This window comes from Equus caballus, chromosome 5 (genome assembly GCF_041296265.1).
Source record: "Equus caballus isolate H_3958 breed thoroughbred chromosome 5, TB-T2T, whole genome shotgun sequence".
Taxonomy (NCBI): domain Eukaryota; kingdom Metazoa; phylum Chordata; class Mammalia; order Perissodactyla; family Equidae; genus Equus; species Equus caballus.
Genome location: NC_091688.1, coordinates 18,305,823 through 18,324,270, shown reverse-complemented (window position 1 = coordinate 18,324,270; position 18,448 = coordinate 18,305,823). Strand labels below are relative to the sequence as shown.

The 18,448-nt window shown below is 45.6% G+C and overlaps 1 long non-coding RNA gene across 1 annotated transcript; it reads left to right on the top strand.

Annotated features, from left to right (window-relative positions):
- Positions 1 to 3,509: 3,509 nt before the first annotated feature.
- LOC138924233 (uncharacterized) lies at positions 3,510 to 10,246 on the top strand. The gene is made up of 3 exons (XR_011439048.1): positions 3,510 to 3,920; positions 5,976 to 6,108; positions 9,031 to 10,246. It is a non-coding gene; the product is annotated as an uncharacterized lncRNA (long non-coding RNA).
- Positions 10,247 to 18,448: the final 8,202 nt, after the last annotated feature.

Genomic DNA, 18,448 nt, shown 5'->3' with positions numbered 1-18,448 from the left:
AGTGATAAAACCCAGGCTTCCTGGATTCTGAGTCCAAAGACAGATTTGGATTGATTTCTTCTTGGAAAAACCACCACATATTGGTATGACGACAGTTAAGGAAGAAGTCCAAACTAATAGATGGCACACTCTGTGTTTAGGGCTTGGAAAATGCCTGTATTTTTCCATCTAATAATCTGGTGCCAAAATGCACATTGCCTGTCAGGAAAAAGGCCAGTGCTTCTCTGAAGCACCTGATGGAAATATATATCATTTCAAGAAGTTGTGCCTGCAAAGGATAAAAAATGACAAATACTGTAATAACCACAATTAATTTTTAAGTCCCACTGTATATATAAAGATTTCTGCCATTTTGTGGCCACTTAGGAAACTATAGATGGTTAATTAGCTTGAAAAATAATTCTGATTATTCTGCCATATGCCTCTATTATTAATTCAGACTACTAGCACAGGTGGAAAGGAGAAAAAATATTTGACTGATCTGGCATCGTTTTACTCATTGGCTTCACTTTTAGTATGAATTTTTTAATATTTATGTTTTTGCCTGGCTTCCATCTTTGTTAAAACTCTGGCGGGGAGCGAAGGAGAGTCATTAAATGGTTTTAGTAGATTCCTTTTATTTTGTCAGTACAGCTTCCTTCCTCTTCCATCCTACCGCTAAAACCACATGCAAATACTTCTGAAAACAGGTCTCCACCAGATGATCCTGGCCCAATGGCCAAAGTGCACCCTGCATCAAAGCTGCTGAAGAACGTCCAGGAGAATTTGGAAGAGGGAACTGTGAGAGTCCAGACTTGGTCTGGCTGGTTCCTTGAGAAAACGAGATGTGTGGACTGAGAAACAGAGGAAGGAAGACGAAAGTAAATAAACAGAGAGGAGCAGAGGTGAGAGATGAATATGTTGACCACGAATCAATCACTTTTAATTGCGGTAGAATGCATATAACACAAAATTCACCATTTTAACCCTTTTTGAATGTACTGTTCAGTGGCGTTAACTATATTCACATTGTTGTACAATGGTCACCACCATCCATCTCCAGAACTTTATCATTTTCTCAAACTGAAACTCTGTGCCCATTAAACAATAATTCTCCATTTCCCCAGACTTCTAGCCCCTGGTAACTACTCTTCTTTCTTTCTTTCTTTTTTTTTTTTTTGAGGAAGATTAGCCCTGAGCTAACTGCTGCCAGTCCTCCTCTTTTTGCTGAGGAAGACTGGCCCTGAGCTAACATCATGCCCATCTTCCTCTACTTTATATGTGGAACGCCTACCACAGCATGGCGTGCCAAGTGGTGCCATGTCCGCACCCAGGATCCGAACCAGTGAACCCCAGGCCCCCGAGAAGTGGAATGTGCGAACTTACCCCTGCGCCACCAGGCTGGCCCCTACTCTTCTACTTTCTTTCTCTGTGAATCTAACTATTCTGAGAATTAATTATTCTTGCCAAGGTGCTGTTGAGAGTTGTGTCACACAGCAATTTATAGTCTCTCGGATCCAAATTCACCCTTCAATACACGCTCTGCAGTAACAGGTGGAACTTCTTGGAGTGTTTCTCCTTTACAAAGAGCATCTGTTAAGATTTCTCAGTAGAGGGTGCTGGAGGGAAAATGGAGGAGGAAGGGTCCCCGTGCTGTTTCTGGCAGCTACACCACCAGCTCGTGGTGCTCTGACCCAGCCACAGGTCCAGAGCTCATTGTCCCTCGGTGACCTTGCAGACCCAGGTTAGCCTGGTGATTGCCTTCCTGTGGCCTTCTTGACATGAACACCGTATATTCCAGGCCTGCTGTCTGCAGCGGTGCCCCTACTGCCTCTGCATGCCCATGTGCCAGGCCACTGAGTTGCATCCTGCTTGCCCAGTGACTGCAGACCAGCTCTGGCCTGGGCAGATCAGCACATCTCTCTGCCATCCAGTGGTTGCGATCCCAGCCTTGGGAAGGGCTCTCCTTTTACATCTGTCCCTCCGTGGGTACTCTCCCTCAGCCTTAGGGTACCACATAGAGTTCTCTTATATCTTACAACCACTCTTTCATCAAAATTTAGAAAATATCTATATTAAACTTCTGCTAGTGAAGTCGCTGTGTGGTTTCTGCCCCTTGGTTTGCCCAGACTGACCTAAGAGTGGAAGGGGGCAGAATGACAGACAAACCAGGATAGTTCTGCACAAACGGGAATGTGTGGTCGCTTCCTCTAGACATGGGAGGGAAGGTCCTGACTGCATTTGAGGCTCTGGCTCTAGTTTATTTCTGAACTCCACCATCTACCTGCCCATAGGTTTGGAGACAAACCTGTTTCTTTAACATAAATTCTAGCTCTTGTCTCTGAAAGAGCTCAAGTGTGTTTCTGTTACTTGAAACCAAGAGAGTCATCACTAATAAATATGCAATTTCACTGTCTCTCAAATATGGTTCAGAAAAAGGGATAGAGGGATAAAGAAGGACTATTCTAGAAGCAGAAAACAGGGAAGGAAGACTATTCTGAAGCTTACGTGAGTGCAAATTCCAGTTCTTTAAGAGTCTCAGCAGGGCTTGATGTTAACGTTAGGGCTCCAGGTTCTGTGATTCACCTCTTTCTGGTCTCTGCTTTTTGAAAGTGGGGTACTTCCATTCATAGCGTACTGCTCTTGGCTCTGCCTTGGAGCAAGATAATTAAATTGGGCTCCAACCAATCAGAATAGATGCCGCAGCTATTGGCAGAGATGCTGGCAGTAAAAAATTGATCAGGCTGTACAGTATATTCCAGGTGGATGAAAACTCTGGATGTGTGAGAACCAGTCGAAACTAGTGGCTGCTCTGGCTGAAGTTGTGTCTTCTGGTCATAATTAATTGCAACTGAAGTTACTGAAAAAAACTGTCAGGCAGTTAGGGATTTTCAATATTTTCCCTGAAACCTACTCTTCCCATGGCCTTAATCATCTCAGTACATTGCAACACAGACTTTCTAGTTACTCTGGCCAATGCCTTGGAGTCAACCATTTCTCCTCATTTACTCTAATACCCTACATTTGCAGAGTGAGAAAATCCTGCCCATTCCACTTTTAAAATACATCCATTATCTGACTATTTTTCAGCACTTCTGTCACTCTTGTTTTCGTCCAAGCCACCATGCTTTTTGCCTGGATCACTGCAGTAGGCTCCTCACTGCTCTCCTTTCCCCCTTGAGTCTATTCTCATCCTGACAGCCAGAGTGATTCCATTAAAATAGAAGTCAGCTTGTGTTACTCTGCTCCTGGAAACCCTCCAGTGGCTTCTCATCTCAGAGTAAAAGCCAAAGGACTTCTACTGGGCTCCAAGGCCCTATGCCATCTAGATCCCTGTTAGCTCTCTGATCTTGTCTCCCACTAACTCAGTGTGATGGATTCAAGGCAAAAACTGGTCACAATTTTACACCCTTCGCTCTATGCACACCCTTTGTGATGTGACTTTAAGGCTCTCCCCATGAAGAAGTGGAGTTTGTTTCCACCCCTGGAAACTAGGCTGGTCTCATGAATTGCTTTGGCCAATAGAATGTGGCAGAAGCGCTGTTGTTTCCATTCTAAACTCAGGCCACAAGAGATCTTGTGTGTGCTCTCTCTCTCTCCTTTGTCCCCTCTCTCCTCTCTTTCTCTTTCACCTCCCTTCTCTCCCCCTCTTTCTCTTTCCTCTCTGCCTTCTTTCTCTTTCTCCTTTCTCTCCTTCCCTCCTCCTTCCAGATCCCTGCTATGCCATGAGAACAAAACATCACCCTACTGGAGGATGCGAGACACATAGGCACGTGGAGCAGAGCCAAGTCAACCCAGTTGTCTTGTCCAAGCCCAAGACATGTGAGAACCCAGCCAAGATCAGCAAAACTGTGCTGACTCGCAGCTGACTGCACAGGCATGAGTGAGCCCTGACAAGCTTAGCTCATCTCAGCAGAACCACCCAGGTGGTCTTTAGATTCGTGAGTAAAACTAAATGTTTATTATTGTATACCACTGAGGTTCTGAGGCTGCTTGTTACTCAGCATTATGGTGAGAAAGACAACTGATTCTTCCCATTGCCCGTTCTTCTCCAGCCATAATGGTCTTCTGAAAAATGCCAGTCACATCCCTCTCTTGGAGACTTTGCACTTGCTGTTCTCTCTGACTACAATACTCTTCCCTGACCCACCCCACCTCCAATAGCCTTATGTGCCTTAATCTCTAACCTCCTTCAGATCTTTTCTCGACTGTCACCTTCTTTGTGAGATCTTGTCTGGACATATATAATGCAATCTTCTTCTAGCACTTCCTATTACTCCTTTTCAGCTTTAACTTTCTCCTTAGCATTTGCTACTATCAAATATATTTTACATATTCCTTATGTTTCTTGCTTATTGTCTAACTCCCTGGCAAGTTTCTTGGGAGCAGGGATTTTTGCCTGCTTTATGTTTGATGTCTGCTTTTCCCAACATACTGTAAGCTCGGTGAGGACGTAAGCTCTTCATCAGGTCATTTAGCTAAGTTTGGCCCCAGAGCCCAATAAGCCCTTGGTAGGTGAGAGACTTGTGGTGTCAAATAGGAAACCCATGAGGAAAAGGACTCTTGCATAATGAGTCGAGTCTTCCAGGAAAGACTCAGCTCTGATGACATTTTCATTCCTTTCTAAAACCGCAAAGGTCTATAAACCACTTCTCCCCTTGACCGTCACCAGCCCATTAGCAGAAGACAGAGAGAATATTTACATTCTAAGGGGGTTGTATTCAAGAAGGGCACCTCTTGTCATTCTTGCGTTGTCGTGATTTATGCAATCAGGCATTGCGTTAGACACGGCAATTAGGAACAGAAATGGACACAGGAAGCACAACAGAAGCGGTGTTGATTAACTCTACCAAGGCTATTAGTCTTCTATTGCTGTAAACAAATGACCACAAACCACGTGGGTTAAAACAACACGAATTTATTATCTTAGTTCCGTGGATCAAGGTTCTGAGCAGAGCTTCACTGGATCCCCGGTCAGGGTCCCACAAGGCCTTTATCAGGACCATGCTGCAGTTCCTGTCGGAGACTCAGGCTCCTCTTCCAGCTCATTCAGGTCTTTGGCAGAATTCAGTTCGTTGTGGCTGTAGGAACGAGTTCCCTGTTTTCTTGGCAGCTGTCAGCTGAGAATCACGCTCGGCTCCCAGAGGCCACTGGTGTTCCTTGCCCCAGGGTCCCTGTAGGCCGTTCACAATATGAATGTTTGCTTTCTTCCAGGCCAGCAGGAGCACACTTCTGACTTCTCCCCTGTGACCAGCAGAGAAATCGCTCTGCTTTTCATTGGCTCACCTGACCAGGTCAGGTCCACCCTGATAACCTCCCTTTTGCCATATAACATAACATAGCCACAGGAGTGATATCTCAGCACATTCAGAGGTGCCACTCCATTCAGGGGATTATACTGGGTGTCACACTGGGGGACCCTGTCTACCACAGGCAGCTGGGACAGCTGACAGTAATCACATTGCCAGCACTGTGCTAAGTGCTTTTTAGCATTTAATCTTTAAAATAATCTATGAGGTAAATTCTGTTACTTTCCTTGTTTTCTAGATGAAGCCACTGAGGCTAAGGCCAGGTGACTTTGTCCAATTTCATACAATCAGTGAGAAGCGTAAACTAGATTTTGAACTCTGATCTTTCTGACTCCAGAACCCGTTCTTATCTACTTTACCTCATCAAAGCTGGTTCTCCTGTAACCAGCAGAATGGTGATTATCACTGTTTCATGCCTGTAAACACTGGTTTGGGGAGATCAAGTAACATCCTGAAGACCACCCAGTCAGTAAGTGATAGAGCAGCCTTCAATCTAATCTTCTCCTCTCAGACCACACTGTTGGCATCCCATGTAATTGGGGACACTCCCAAATTGCTTATCAGCTAGAAGAAAACTTAGAAATGAGCCCTCCCCCAGAGATGAGGGAAACCAGCGTGTCTTCAGGCTCTAAGGCTTGATCGAATGACATAACACATGTTATCAGTGCTTTTCCTTTTAACCTGTAGTGAGCGAAAGCAGAAGTGTTTGATTCCCATGCTGAGGAAAGCTATCTGAGCTGAGGGCGCCTGGAAGTTACTCCCTCAGAAATTTCAGGATGCTCAGCACCAGGAGAAGGTGCTCGCCACAAGATGGTAGAAGGTTAGTGATCATTCACTTCTCTTCCTCTGTGCATTGACACCTTTGAATGAAAGGCAGCCTGGGTGGAAGCAAATGATTATTCAGGGGTGAGGATGTGTTTCCCTGGGACTAATGTCGTTGTTTTCACTGCTTCTTGAAGGAGACAACAAAGCTTTGGCCCCGACCTGCTAAAAATCCAACTATCCATTGTAAATGTCATCATACCACCCCAACTTTGTGCTTTGACAAGGAGAGGCCAACTTCACCTGAGAGTGGTGTCCACCTCCTTTTCCTTGATGCTTCTCAATGCCAATAGTAAACTTGGTGCAGAAACAGCATTAAAAAGGCCTGATTGTCTGAGCCTCCCAGCCAGTAGCTGTGTTTCAGGCAAGAAACAGAGAGCAAAGTTATCAGAAAAATTTCATTTCTTTTGGAGTGCCCTGCCAGGTCAAGGTCTGGGTCATGACTGCATTCCTCTGTTGGCAGCCATGGCTCCCATTGGTCAGCTCGTTTCCCAGGGCTACAGCCCGCCCAGTGCCGGGAGCACCACTCCTTCAGGACTAGGGGTGGTAATAGCTGCCCACTGGTACTCATTCCTGGGTGCTGCACCCTCCCTTGATGGTTCTTGCTGCCCTGCCCACACCTCAGTAAATAGCTCCTTCATAAAAGTATTCTTAATTAACCTTTAATTAATTAAAGTGTGCCATCCATAGCCTACCAAAAACCCTGGCTGATAATCACTTTAAACTCTTAATGGAATTATTGACTCAAGCAACAAGTATAAACTGGTGTTAAAAGCATTAGGCATGTGGCTGATGGAGCACCTGACGCTTGTATATTGCCAGAATAACACCACGCAGTTCACTTTCTGGTTACAAGGGGGAAGGATAAGATTGTCATTTGCCTTAATTGATTGGTCAACGCTGGGATCCCTAATGGTGGGTCAACTGGAACATACATGTCCTATGACGAAATGGAATACGAAGTTAAACAAGGTTTAACTTAAATTCATCATGCCATTGAATTCTACTTCCAGTTTATAAGAAATAAGTGGGTTACAGAAACGAGCTAAATGATACCACAAACAGTCAAATCCAAAAGATGGATATTCTATAGACAACTGGCCAAATCCATTTAACAAGCATGAGATCATGTCTATACTTGGCAAAATGGCTCAAGAAATATCCATGCAATGCCTGAATTGGTCGCTAATTGGACCAACCAGCTAGAAATGACATTTGGGGATGAATTGAGTAATCAAAAAGAACTGGGTATTAAATGAGATGTACTGACACATGGAAAGTTTCAGACCATTAACTTAAAAAAAAGGCAATTTACAAAACAGTATGTAACAATTTACAAAATAGTATTTTTCTCATTTTATAAAAAGATACACGTACATATATAAAATTCTGGAAGGATATACAATATTAACAGTGGTAATCTCTGGATGGTAGGCAGAGCATATTTTTATTTTCTTACTTTTGTTTGTCTGTACATGCGCTGCTTTGTATTGTAAGAGGTTTTCAACCTAAAAAGAAGCAAAGAAGGTTATCAGTATATAAATTGTAGCCAAAGCCGTGGGAGTAACTGAGATGCCTAGGGAAGGGACTATAAACAATAAGAAGAAGGCTGAGGCCACAGCCTTCAGAAACATCAAGTTTTCAGAGAAAAGACAGGGAAGGAAAGCTGGTCAGACTGAGGAGGAGCCATGGGAGAATAGAAGAGGCTGGAAGGCCAGGGGAGGAGAGTGGTTCCAGAAGGAGGGAATAGTCAGGTGTATCAAATGCTACAGAGGGCAAGCAGGCGCAGGATTAAAAGGCCACTGATGTTACACTCGGAAGTCAACAGAGACTTCTGCACGTGGAGGGGTAAGGAAGGAGAGACAGCTCTTGTAAGAAGCTGGTACCAGAGGGAAGGAGAGATACAGGACAGTAACTGGAGGAAAGAGCGGTGCCCAACTTTGCACAAGGAGGTGGGTGAGGAAGAGTTGCCATTCAGGTGTATTATAGGTAAATGAAACCCCTTTACCCAGAATACAGTGCAAGTGGCGCCCCCTGGAGGACACAAAAGGAAGGCTCTATGCAGCAGGCAGAGGAAAGAGCTGCTTGGAGAATTAAGTCATTTGCAGACTAACTGGAAAAGGCCAGTGGGAATGGAGAGTTTGAAAACCTAACAGGAGAAGGAAGGATCATTTATGGCACAGGATGCACAGGATGCAGAAGTTCACAGAGGAGGGAGCAAGGTGGAGAGCAGAGGAGGCTATGAGCCGTGTGGGAGACTGAGGCAGGCTTCCTCTGAATCAGAGGGAAAGGAGCCAGGACCGAAACCACGCAATTCTCACCTTCTGTTGAAGTCACCAAACTGGTGATGATTAGCAATTATAAATATACTTTGAAAGCAGGGTTTCTAAGTGGTGGTGTACTGGTTTTGGAGTTCTGCAAAGCCATATGAGCAGGCACTAGATCGTTATTATTAGGGCAGGGGGCTGCCGACGTGATGGGATTTGAGGGGTGGCCCAAGACCTGTCACCCCGGGAACATCTCCCAAGGACTGTTCATAATGGCAGGAGATGTGATGAAGTGAATAGACAGTGCAGGGTTCCGAGTCAGCAGATGAGTTTACAGTCTGTCCCTTCCGCCATGGACACTTTTTGAACTTCAGTGTGACTTGCTTTAATAAACACCAAATACCCACAGGGCAAAAAGGGCACTGTTCTCAGTACAGCTCATGACACTTCATTTCTTCAAGAATCTGTTTAGAGAAGAGGCTGGAATATTCTGGGCTGCAATGAGAAATATACAACAGTTCTCCATGTGCCTGGAACAGAGAACTGCCTCCCTAAAAAATGTCTGATAGAAGAAGAACTAAGATGCAATGTTTACTATGATCATTTCTTTTCTCTTTCTGTACTCTCTTCCCATCACCTCATCACCGAGCCAGAAAGCCCCAATGTCTTCTGGCCTCTTCTGCCCTACGGAGTCCTGCCTTGTTGCTGCTGACCACACAGCAAACTGTCCCGGGGTCAGCAGGTCTCAGCTGTGCAGGAAGCACTCCAAACCAGGGATTCGCAGAGACCACAGCCGTCTTCCAGGGGATTCAGCAGCTGCGCAGGGTCGAGCCGCTCTGAGTGCATTAATCAAAGGTTATTGTTCTCACTGCTCTGCTTGCCGTGTCAGGTGGATCCGGGACAAGCTGTTGGTTGGAGGGTTTTCTCCTGTGTCTGTCTGTAGACACTCATCTTCCCAATTTATCCTGCAAGCAATACCTTGCAGGAGAGGAGCAGTCTCCCCCACTTGCCTCACAGCTTTAGGAACTCTGGAGCTTCGTACAAATGTGTACAAAGTGTTGAGACTCCAGCCAAGAGGTGAGAGTGGGAAGGAAAACTGTGATGGGAGGGAAGCTGGAAGGTGCTGGGCCATTAATTACAGCTCAGTGGGGAGGGGGCAGGAAACTATAACTCAGAGTGGAGCTCCAGAGCTAAAGCAAACAGGAAGGTTTTAATGAGAAAGTCCCTGAGAGGAAATGACTCAATGGTTTGGAAAGAGTGGGCTCCAGCAGGAATAGAGGCAACTAGAGGCTACTAGAGGTAACCCCCATCCATGAGGAGGGGAGGGAGCCGGCCAGAGGGGGACAACTGGGGAGGGGCAGGACTTTCTCTTTGGCGCCCAAGACATAGCAACCAGCCTCATCCTCCACTCAGGATTCCTCCCCACATTTTCCTGGAATAGGGGTTGGGGCGGGGATCCTCAGGGCAGGAGCAGCTGTTCCATCTGCTACAGGATTGGGAAAAGCATCTTGACTCTCAGCATGGTAGGGCAGGCTGAGACTGCATGGTCAAGAGTCTGTTTGGAGAAGGGGCTGGAATATTCTGGGATTGTGCTTGCAAAGAGGGAGACACAACGGTTCTCCCAGTGCCTGGAATAGAGAAGTCCCTTCCTTAAAAAAATGCTGATAATAGCACTAAGGCGGGATGATTACCACGATCGTGTTAGAGGCTTGGTGTGCCCATCATAGAGGGAATGCATTTTCTGTCTCAAACATCAGAGCATGGCATCTGACAAAAAAATTTCCTTTCTGGTTTCTGAATTTGTGTACATGAAATACCTTAAAATGAATTCATGCTTAGTCATAAATAAAATGAATTTATTTAAAATTATAACATTGCATGATATTGGAAGTGTCCCGGAAAATCTGGGATAAAGGAACACTGTGCTTTGAACTGAAGCATATCTGAGAAGAGCTGAGGAACAAAACTCTTTACAAATCATGAATTTATTAGTTTGTTCATGAATCAGCCACTGAAGGGGGGAGGGGGAACAAGTTCCCTTCTGTAGGGTTGGGGTACGGGGGCAGTGGGGGAGAAGCTAAAGTCCCTCCAGTGTGTTCAAGTGAAAAGGACTTGGACACTGGGGCCAAGGACGTAGAATGGAGCCCTCGCTCTTCAACATCCTTGCTGAGTCTCAGGCAAATCTGGGTTCCCTGATCTGCACAGTGAGCACAGTACTGAGGCCACCAGGTTGCTGTGAGAATTCAAGATAATGTCCATTGGGCACCTAGTCCAGTATCTGGCGTGGATGGTGTGCACATAAACATCATTTCTGTTCCTCCCTCTGCCCCATCTCAGTGATGCATGGAAGGATGCTCCAGCTTTGGAAAGGGGCCCAGTCACTGAGAGCACCTTGCAATTTAGCAGACATTTGGGGACCACTTCAGAAGCACAGTGAGGCTCTGCCCCAAATCTCACAGGCAAGTGGGTGAGGAGAACCCCTGGCAAGTCAAGCGGCCTGCTGCCCAGTGCCATGTCCCCCCTCCCCGACACCTACTCCCTGCCAGCAAATCAGTAATGGGCTGGGCTTTTCACTGGCTGGAAAACAGCACAGAAAGGAAGCTGAAGACAGTCTGGGAGGAAAGAAAGTTTCCTGTTGAACGAGGGGTGAGCAAGAGCCTGGTAATTTTGGAAGAGCGAAAAAATAAGGGCTGTAAAGAGGGGGAATGCAAACACGAATGGACTGTGGAGTCCCCACTGCATTTTGTCTGACCAAGGAGCAGCCTCGGCAGAAAGAATGTGGGAACCTCAATCACGCTACAGACGATCACGAGGAACTTCGCAGCCTTGGTTGATCCAAGGCAGCAACTTCAGTGACTTAAAAGGGCATTTTAAAAGCCACTCACTAAGGCCCTCCTTCAAGGGGAATGGGGGAAGACTTGTCATTTTCACCTAAACCCAGCTTTCAAGGCTGTCACTTCTGCTATGTACCCTGGCTTTTTCTAAAAAGGTCTCTGTCATTTACGTTTCGTCATTTACACCACTTGCTTCAGTGACTCTGAACTTGGCATGCGGCTCCATGGTTGTGCTGCTCTCTGAATCACATGCTTTTGCTTACATTAAGTAGCGGGGCTTGGAGTGTAGCCTCAGAAGGAAGTTGCCAAAGCTTCCCGTTCCCTTACCAAGGCTAACTCGTGGCATGTGCCGTCAGAAACACACTCTCTTCCTCAAGGTCTATTTTCTAAATCTAAATTAGCCTTGAAAAGAGTTCCCAGGCTAGACCATGACTACCTAAAAGTCAAGTCAATTCAGATTCATACATATTAGGGCACCTACCATGTGCCAGGCACGATGGGGATTCCGAGGTGAGGACCCTTAGTTTCTACTCTCCAGGGCCTTGTCGTCTAGACAGGAGAAACATCTAGGGTCTATGTAGGGTCATAGGGGAGACTACCTCCTATTGGCTATGAGTAGAGCCAACTGGCACAATGGAGACAGTTCATTGTTCTTGTGTTCATTCAAAAGATATTTATTGAGGACCTGTTCTGTGCCAGGCACTTTCCAATACCCTGGGGATACAGTGAGGAACAAGAATGTGGGATCTGAGGGCAGGCAGAACTGAATCAAAGCCCTGCCTCTGAGGAAACTGTGTTTTGGGCAAGTCTCTTAAACTCACTGAGCTCCAGATTTCTCATTTGAAAAGTGGAATCAAATAACAATAATACTAATAATGTTATCTTCTTCGCAGAGTTCTCGGAAAGACAGGAAGTGGTTATGATAGATGCGCAATAAAGGTAGCTGATGGATTGTTCTAGAATAGATGAGTAAATAAGTATGCTGGTTGGATATTCAAGCGGGGGAAGTAAAGAAAATTATTTTTATTTTTCACTGGGCAAGATCCAATGCACGCGTATTGCAGAGGAGAAATAAAGCCGTGTATAGAGAAGCAGCGTTCCAGCCCAGGCTGTGTCCCAAGCAGTCCTCAAGGGTCCATAAATTTTCTAAGAGAATGTTTTAATTTTTTCTTTTAAAATTAAAATTTGATGACAATCTTGTATACATATATGCATATGTATACGTTCATATATATAATGTATATATAATAAATATATATTCTTACAAGCACATATATTCTAAGTTATCTGAATATCCAATGTATAATCCACAGTCACTGCATGATTTCAGCCTCCATGTCTGTGTTTGTGATCACATTAATGTCAAATAAAGCTACTTTATTTTCCTCTAATGAGGAAAGAACAGAGGTGCGCTTAACATATAAAGGTGTTTGCATCTGCTGAAAGCTAAAAAGCAGCAGAGTGCATTGTAGCCCAGGGAAGGTTTAGAAGTGGTTTGAATAGAGAGAAGCTGAGCCTGGAGAGGACGTCTAGCCCTGGCGCGTGGTCGTAGGGATGGGCTGATTTGGAAAGAGCTCGGACTTGGCAGTTAGTACCACACGGTGTTGTGAAGAGACACTTGGTTTTAGCGACACAATGTTATGTCACATTTCATTAATGTTATTCTAACTTTACTCGTTTTCTGACTTTTTTGCTATATGAATCATAAATTTGTTTTAGTCTCATAAAAGCACTAAAGTATAGTGGGATAATATCTGGTTTTATATGGTACAAAGTTAAATAACATATTAAAAAAAATAATTTCAGTCTATCCTAAGGGTCCACTAGACCTCTCAAGGGCAGCGCATTGTTCTAGGTTTAGGAGCAGACTGGCACTCCCTCCTGGGTGTGGAGGAGGAAGGGCTGACCGACCGGAAGTGCCACTTTTCTGGGTGATGGCTTGAGTCTCCAGATTCCTGGGAACTACAAGCAGGTTCCAGGAAAAGTGAGGTTATCACAGAAGAGCTTGGAAGGGTGCAAAGGAGCATGTGTACCGAGAACAGATCCTCTTCTCCCAGCTTTCTCTGGGCTTAATCTCCTGACTCACAGAGACCTCACCTTCTATTGCTTCTCTCTGCTTTATTCACTTATTCAACAAGCTGCAGATTTGCCATATGACAGCTCCTGTGCTAGGCACAGGGATACCTTATGACATGATGGACACGGTCCCTACCCCCAAGGATTACAATGGAATGGACCACAGTATTGATACTTTCTCAGCTCTCACTTCTAAATCTTTCCACATACTAAGTCTTGAAAATCCTGCTCAGAATTCCCACTCCCACTTTTGCAAATAAACAATCAAGCTTCCATTGATTGACTCAAGCACATACCTGGAAGGCAGCATGTACCAGGTGTGTCAGGGATATTTTCCTCAGCTTTTTCTGAGTGCTGTCTGATTCTAGGCCAGGAACCTGGAAAAACCAAAGACTTTGGAATTAGAGAGCCATGGCATCTTAGGTTCTTTGGAAGCAGAACCTGAGGCAGGGTTTTGGGGAGAGGCAATTGATTTATTGATTTATTCTGGAAGAACGTGTAAAGGAGGAAGAGAAACAGAAGAGTGAGGAGAAAAGAGTGGAGCAAGGATGTGATCTCAGAAAAAAAGTCCAGGTTTGATGCACAGAGTACTCTGGAGTATAAATGATATCACAGAAATGTCCCCACCATGAGGCAAGAGGGCTGGACTTCTGTGGGTTGGGAGAGAGAAAAACAGAGAGAGAGTGGGTGCATGTGGGTGTGGGTGTGAGTGTGTGTGTTGGGGAACGGGGTCAGGGGTACAACCTTGCAGCTGAGGCAGCTCCCATCATTTCTAGAGAAATGGGAAGCTATAGCTGTTAGATCACTGTCTCTGGAAGATGGGTGCACCAGCCCAGTACAGGGGACTTGAGTGGGACACTACATGAATCCACCACATGTAGGTTCAAATACAGGGTTCACCTTCACAAGTTAGCATGACCCTTATATGATGGTTGAAAAACACTTCGTGTTTTCACCGTCCCTCCTTCTCCCTTCAGGTATTCGAGGCAGAAGTTCTTGAGAGACTAGCCCAGTCAGAAAACCTACCTGATTCATACTCTGGCTGGGCAAGAACGTAAACCCCACACTGAAACCGTATTCCTCTGCACCCTTATCCCCAACCACACGGAGGAATCCAACCTGCACCTGGTCTTGTGCTCACCCAGTGTTTTGACTGTTGTCATTGCCCCTAAAGAATTACTCTGTCTAGAATTCAGCCCTCTTGATACTTCCAGAGCAGTGCTTCCCAAACTGTATTCCAGTCAGCTCTAGTTTAATGGGGCTTGAGGGATGAGGGTTGTGGTAAGCAGAATAATACCTCTTCCAAAAAACACCCTGGAACCCTGGGACCCATGGCTGTCTTGCCTTAGATGGTAAACAGAACTTTACAGATGTGTCTGAGGGTATGGACTTTGAGATGGGGAGATTATCCTAGATTATCCAGGTGGGCCCAATCTAATCACATGAGTCACTAAAAGTGGAACATTCTCCCTGGCTGTGGGCAGAGAGAGATGAGACACAACAAGGAGGACTGATTCAGAGCATGAGAGGGATTCGACCCACCATTGCTGGCGTTGAAGACAGAGGAAGGAGCCATGAGCCAAGGAATGTGGGCAGCCTCTGGAAGCTGGGAATGGCCCTCACCCAGGAAGGAAATGGAGATCTCAGTCCTATAACCACAAAGAACTCAATTCTGCCAAGAACCTGAGTGACCAAGAGAATAGATATTTCCCTTGAGCCTCAAGAAAGGAACACAGCCTTGATACACCTTGACTTTAGCCTGGTGAGACCCGTGTCAAACTTCCGACCTACAGACTGTAAGACAATACATTCGTGTTGTTTAAGCTGTTAAGTTTGTGGCAATTTGTAACAGCAGCAATAGAAAACTAATACAGAGTCTTGATCAAATAAGTTTGGGGAATGATGCTATAGATTCTAGAACATATTAATCATCTTGTTATGAGAGAGTCACAGTAAAAACAAATCCAATAACAAAACATTAATTGAGTCAAATAACAGCTAACTCATTCACTGCAATGGGAGAGGCCAACACTACCCTGATTCATAATTCTGTGTTTCGAAAGCATCACATGTTGTGTGCAAATAGAGGGCTGCTGCAGACCCACAGCATCACGCTTCGTTGTCATAGTTACACTTTGAAGAGAAAGATGCCCTGACAAAGACCAGATTGGCTGTGGCAAGTGGTAGGAAGGTACCCTGAGGGCGGCCAGATGCTTCTACATCCATGTCAGGGATATTTTCTGAAATTTGTATTCAGTCAGCTCTGCCCCAATGGAAACATGGTCATTTACATTTAGGAAACAGGAAACTTATATTAATGATGGATACTGTCTAATGAGAAGGATTTGTTCTTTCATCCTAGCACCCAGGGAAACAAATATCAACAAAAGTAATGTTTTGAAATGGATTTTGCCCCAAATTAGGCACCAACTACTGTCAACTTCTCGTACTTCATTTGGTACCCTTTTTCAACTCAGTCCCTCCACTCCAGCCACACTGGGCTTCCTGCTATTCTTTGAATATGCCAAGCTTGTCCTTCTGCAGGGACTTCACACTTGCTCTTCCCTCAGTCTAGAAAGCCCTTCCTCCAGATGTTTGCATGCTTCACTCCATCCCTCTGTTCATTCAGGCCTCTGCCAAACGTCCCCACCTCAGAGAGGTCTTCTCCAAGCACTTTATCTAAAATAGATACTCCCCGCAATGTTGTCAGTCTTCTTACCCAACTTTATAGTTCCCCGTGGCTTTTCTGTATTTATTCGACTAGTTGTTCACTGTGTCCTCACCAGGCTGTAACCTACTTGAAGGCTCAGGTCTTGTCTCTTGCTCACTGCTGTATCCCCAGTGTCTGGCACATGAGAAGCACCCAATAAACACTTGTTGAATGTATGAAGGAATTGCTTGGAGTCTTGGTTCTACGCTGCCCCACCAGCTCTCTGGCACTCAAATACTGGCTCTACTACCCCATCCAGTTTCTTCCAAATCCAACTTCTTCCCATAGTCCAATGTAACTGGTATGGAAGATTGTATTTTTCAAAGATGGCCACGACGATACAAATCCCATCTCACATGCCCCTCTTACAAATTGATGTTGACATTCTTCCCTTTGAGGAATGTGTCTATGTTCTCTCCTCTTGAATCTGGCCCGGCCTGCAACTCTCATGGAACTCTACCGTGGCACTATATGACTACTAAGTGTAGGTCATATAAAGTGAGATAACTTTTGCCTCATTATCTTGGGTCTCTCCCTCTGGAACACAGCCCCATCCTGTGGGAAAGCTCAGGTCACGTGGAGAAGCCATGGATAGATGTCCTGACAGACAGCTGAGCTGAGGTCCCAGGTGACAACCAGCACCAGCTTCCAGACACGTGAGGCAGCCTCTGAGAGACCACAGACCCAAATGTTGTCCAACTGCAACAGTAGGAGAGACCCTAGTAAGAACCACCCAGTCAGTCAGCACCCCCAAATCCACGGGGTATAATAGTAAAATGATTGTTCTTGTTTTAAGTCAGTAAGTTTCAGGCTGGCTTGTTACATAGGAATAAATCTCTGAAACAGATGGGAGATGGAGTCGTCTATTAAAAGATGTGATTTCTGATCTCTATCACGTGCCACTCACATTCATCAGTCCCTCTACTTCTCAAGGACTCAGTTTCCAACCTACCAAACCATAGTGTGCACGTAACCACCTCTTCTGACCTTTATCCTAGGGTGAGTTGATGAAAGCTGGTCATCCTCGGGAATTGTGCTTAGAAAACAATACATATATATTTTGAGATTTCCCTATTATTCAAAATTCAGAATTTGCTTAGATTCAGCCACTCAGGACTAATCAGTCACCCAGGACAGCTGGGTTAATCAACTTCACTCCACTGTCAGTCTTCTCCAGCCGAGACTTCTGCCAGTCCCTGGTGGCAGTTACTTTTCCAGCAGTCCTTGTCATCTATAAAGCCTGATCTGTAGATCTCTAATCAAACTCACCTCTGCAGCTTGGCAACCTCTCATAAGGCTTCTCCACTGCTTCCACCAACCAGTTCTTACTCAAGGGTGGGGGCAAACCCAGGGGCCGCACTACCTCCCTGGGTTATTGCTGGGCCTGATCTGAAAGAGGGGTTTAGGGGCGGTGGCATGGTCGCAGTGGGGCTGGATGACAAACCTGTGGTCAGAACCCTTCAAATACAGTGAAGCATCAAGTCTGGAAAGTAAGCCGGAGATGGAAATATATGCAAACAATCCAGCGTCTATAGCTGGAAGAAGAGAACAGGGAGATTGGACAGGTCGGGTACCTAGAATTGGTCAGGATGATAATGATGGTTAAGATCGTGAGGTCCAGCTCTAGGTGGGGCTGAGTTGGAATTCTGACTCTGCAAGTCCCTGAGCCGCTCCAAGCTTGTTTCCTTAGCTGTAAAGTAGAACTAAGAATAGAAACCTCCCTCACAGGGATGTCGTGTGCACGAAATGAACTGATGCATGTAAGCGCCAGCACTGAAAACTGGCACCAGGGGAGCGAGCCCTCAGTAACTGGGGGCCCTCGTCTTTCACTGAGACAATCAAGAGTCTGTACAGGGGGTTGGTTAAGGCTGCAAGAGTCTATACAGCAATTTACGGAGCAGGAGTCGGGGAGCCCTGAAGTGGGCAAGGCCAGCACGTCGCCTCAGGGATGCTGTATAAAAGCCCTGGGCCTTTTATATTCCTTGTGCCCCCACTACAACCTCCTTTGCCTCCTCTGCAGCTGCCACCCTGGATTACATCTGAGCCACTAAAGGTGTGGGCCCCTGGAACTAACACCCTGGCAAAACCCTGCCTCCATCCTCTCCCAAATCTCATTTAGAGACTGGCTGAAGGGCCACTCACAACACTTAACACAAAACCCAGAAAATCCAGTTAATGCCCTTGGTTTCCCACGGACTAGTGATGGAGCAGTCACATTCGCACAAAACGGCATGTACTAAAATAGGCAGTTTGAAATATTCCTGGCAGATGGTGCTAAATATAGACACAGTGACAGATTGGCCCCACAGCACAGCTCTTCTCCCAAGCATTAAGAACGTGCTGGAGCCAAGAAGCTTCTCTTTTCCAGAAGACTGTGGCAACAGCCTCAGGACCTCACCATGCCAGAGAACTGTAAAGATTTAGAGAAGGGCGGTCCCTCTGAGAGTGAAC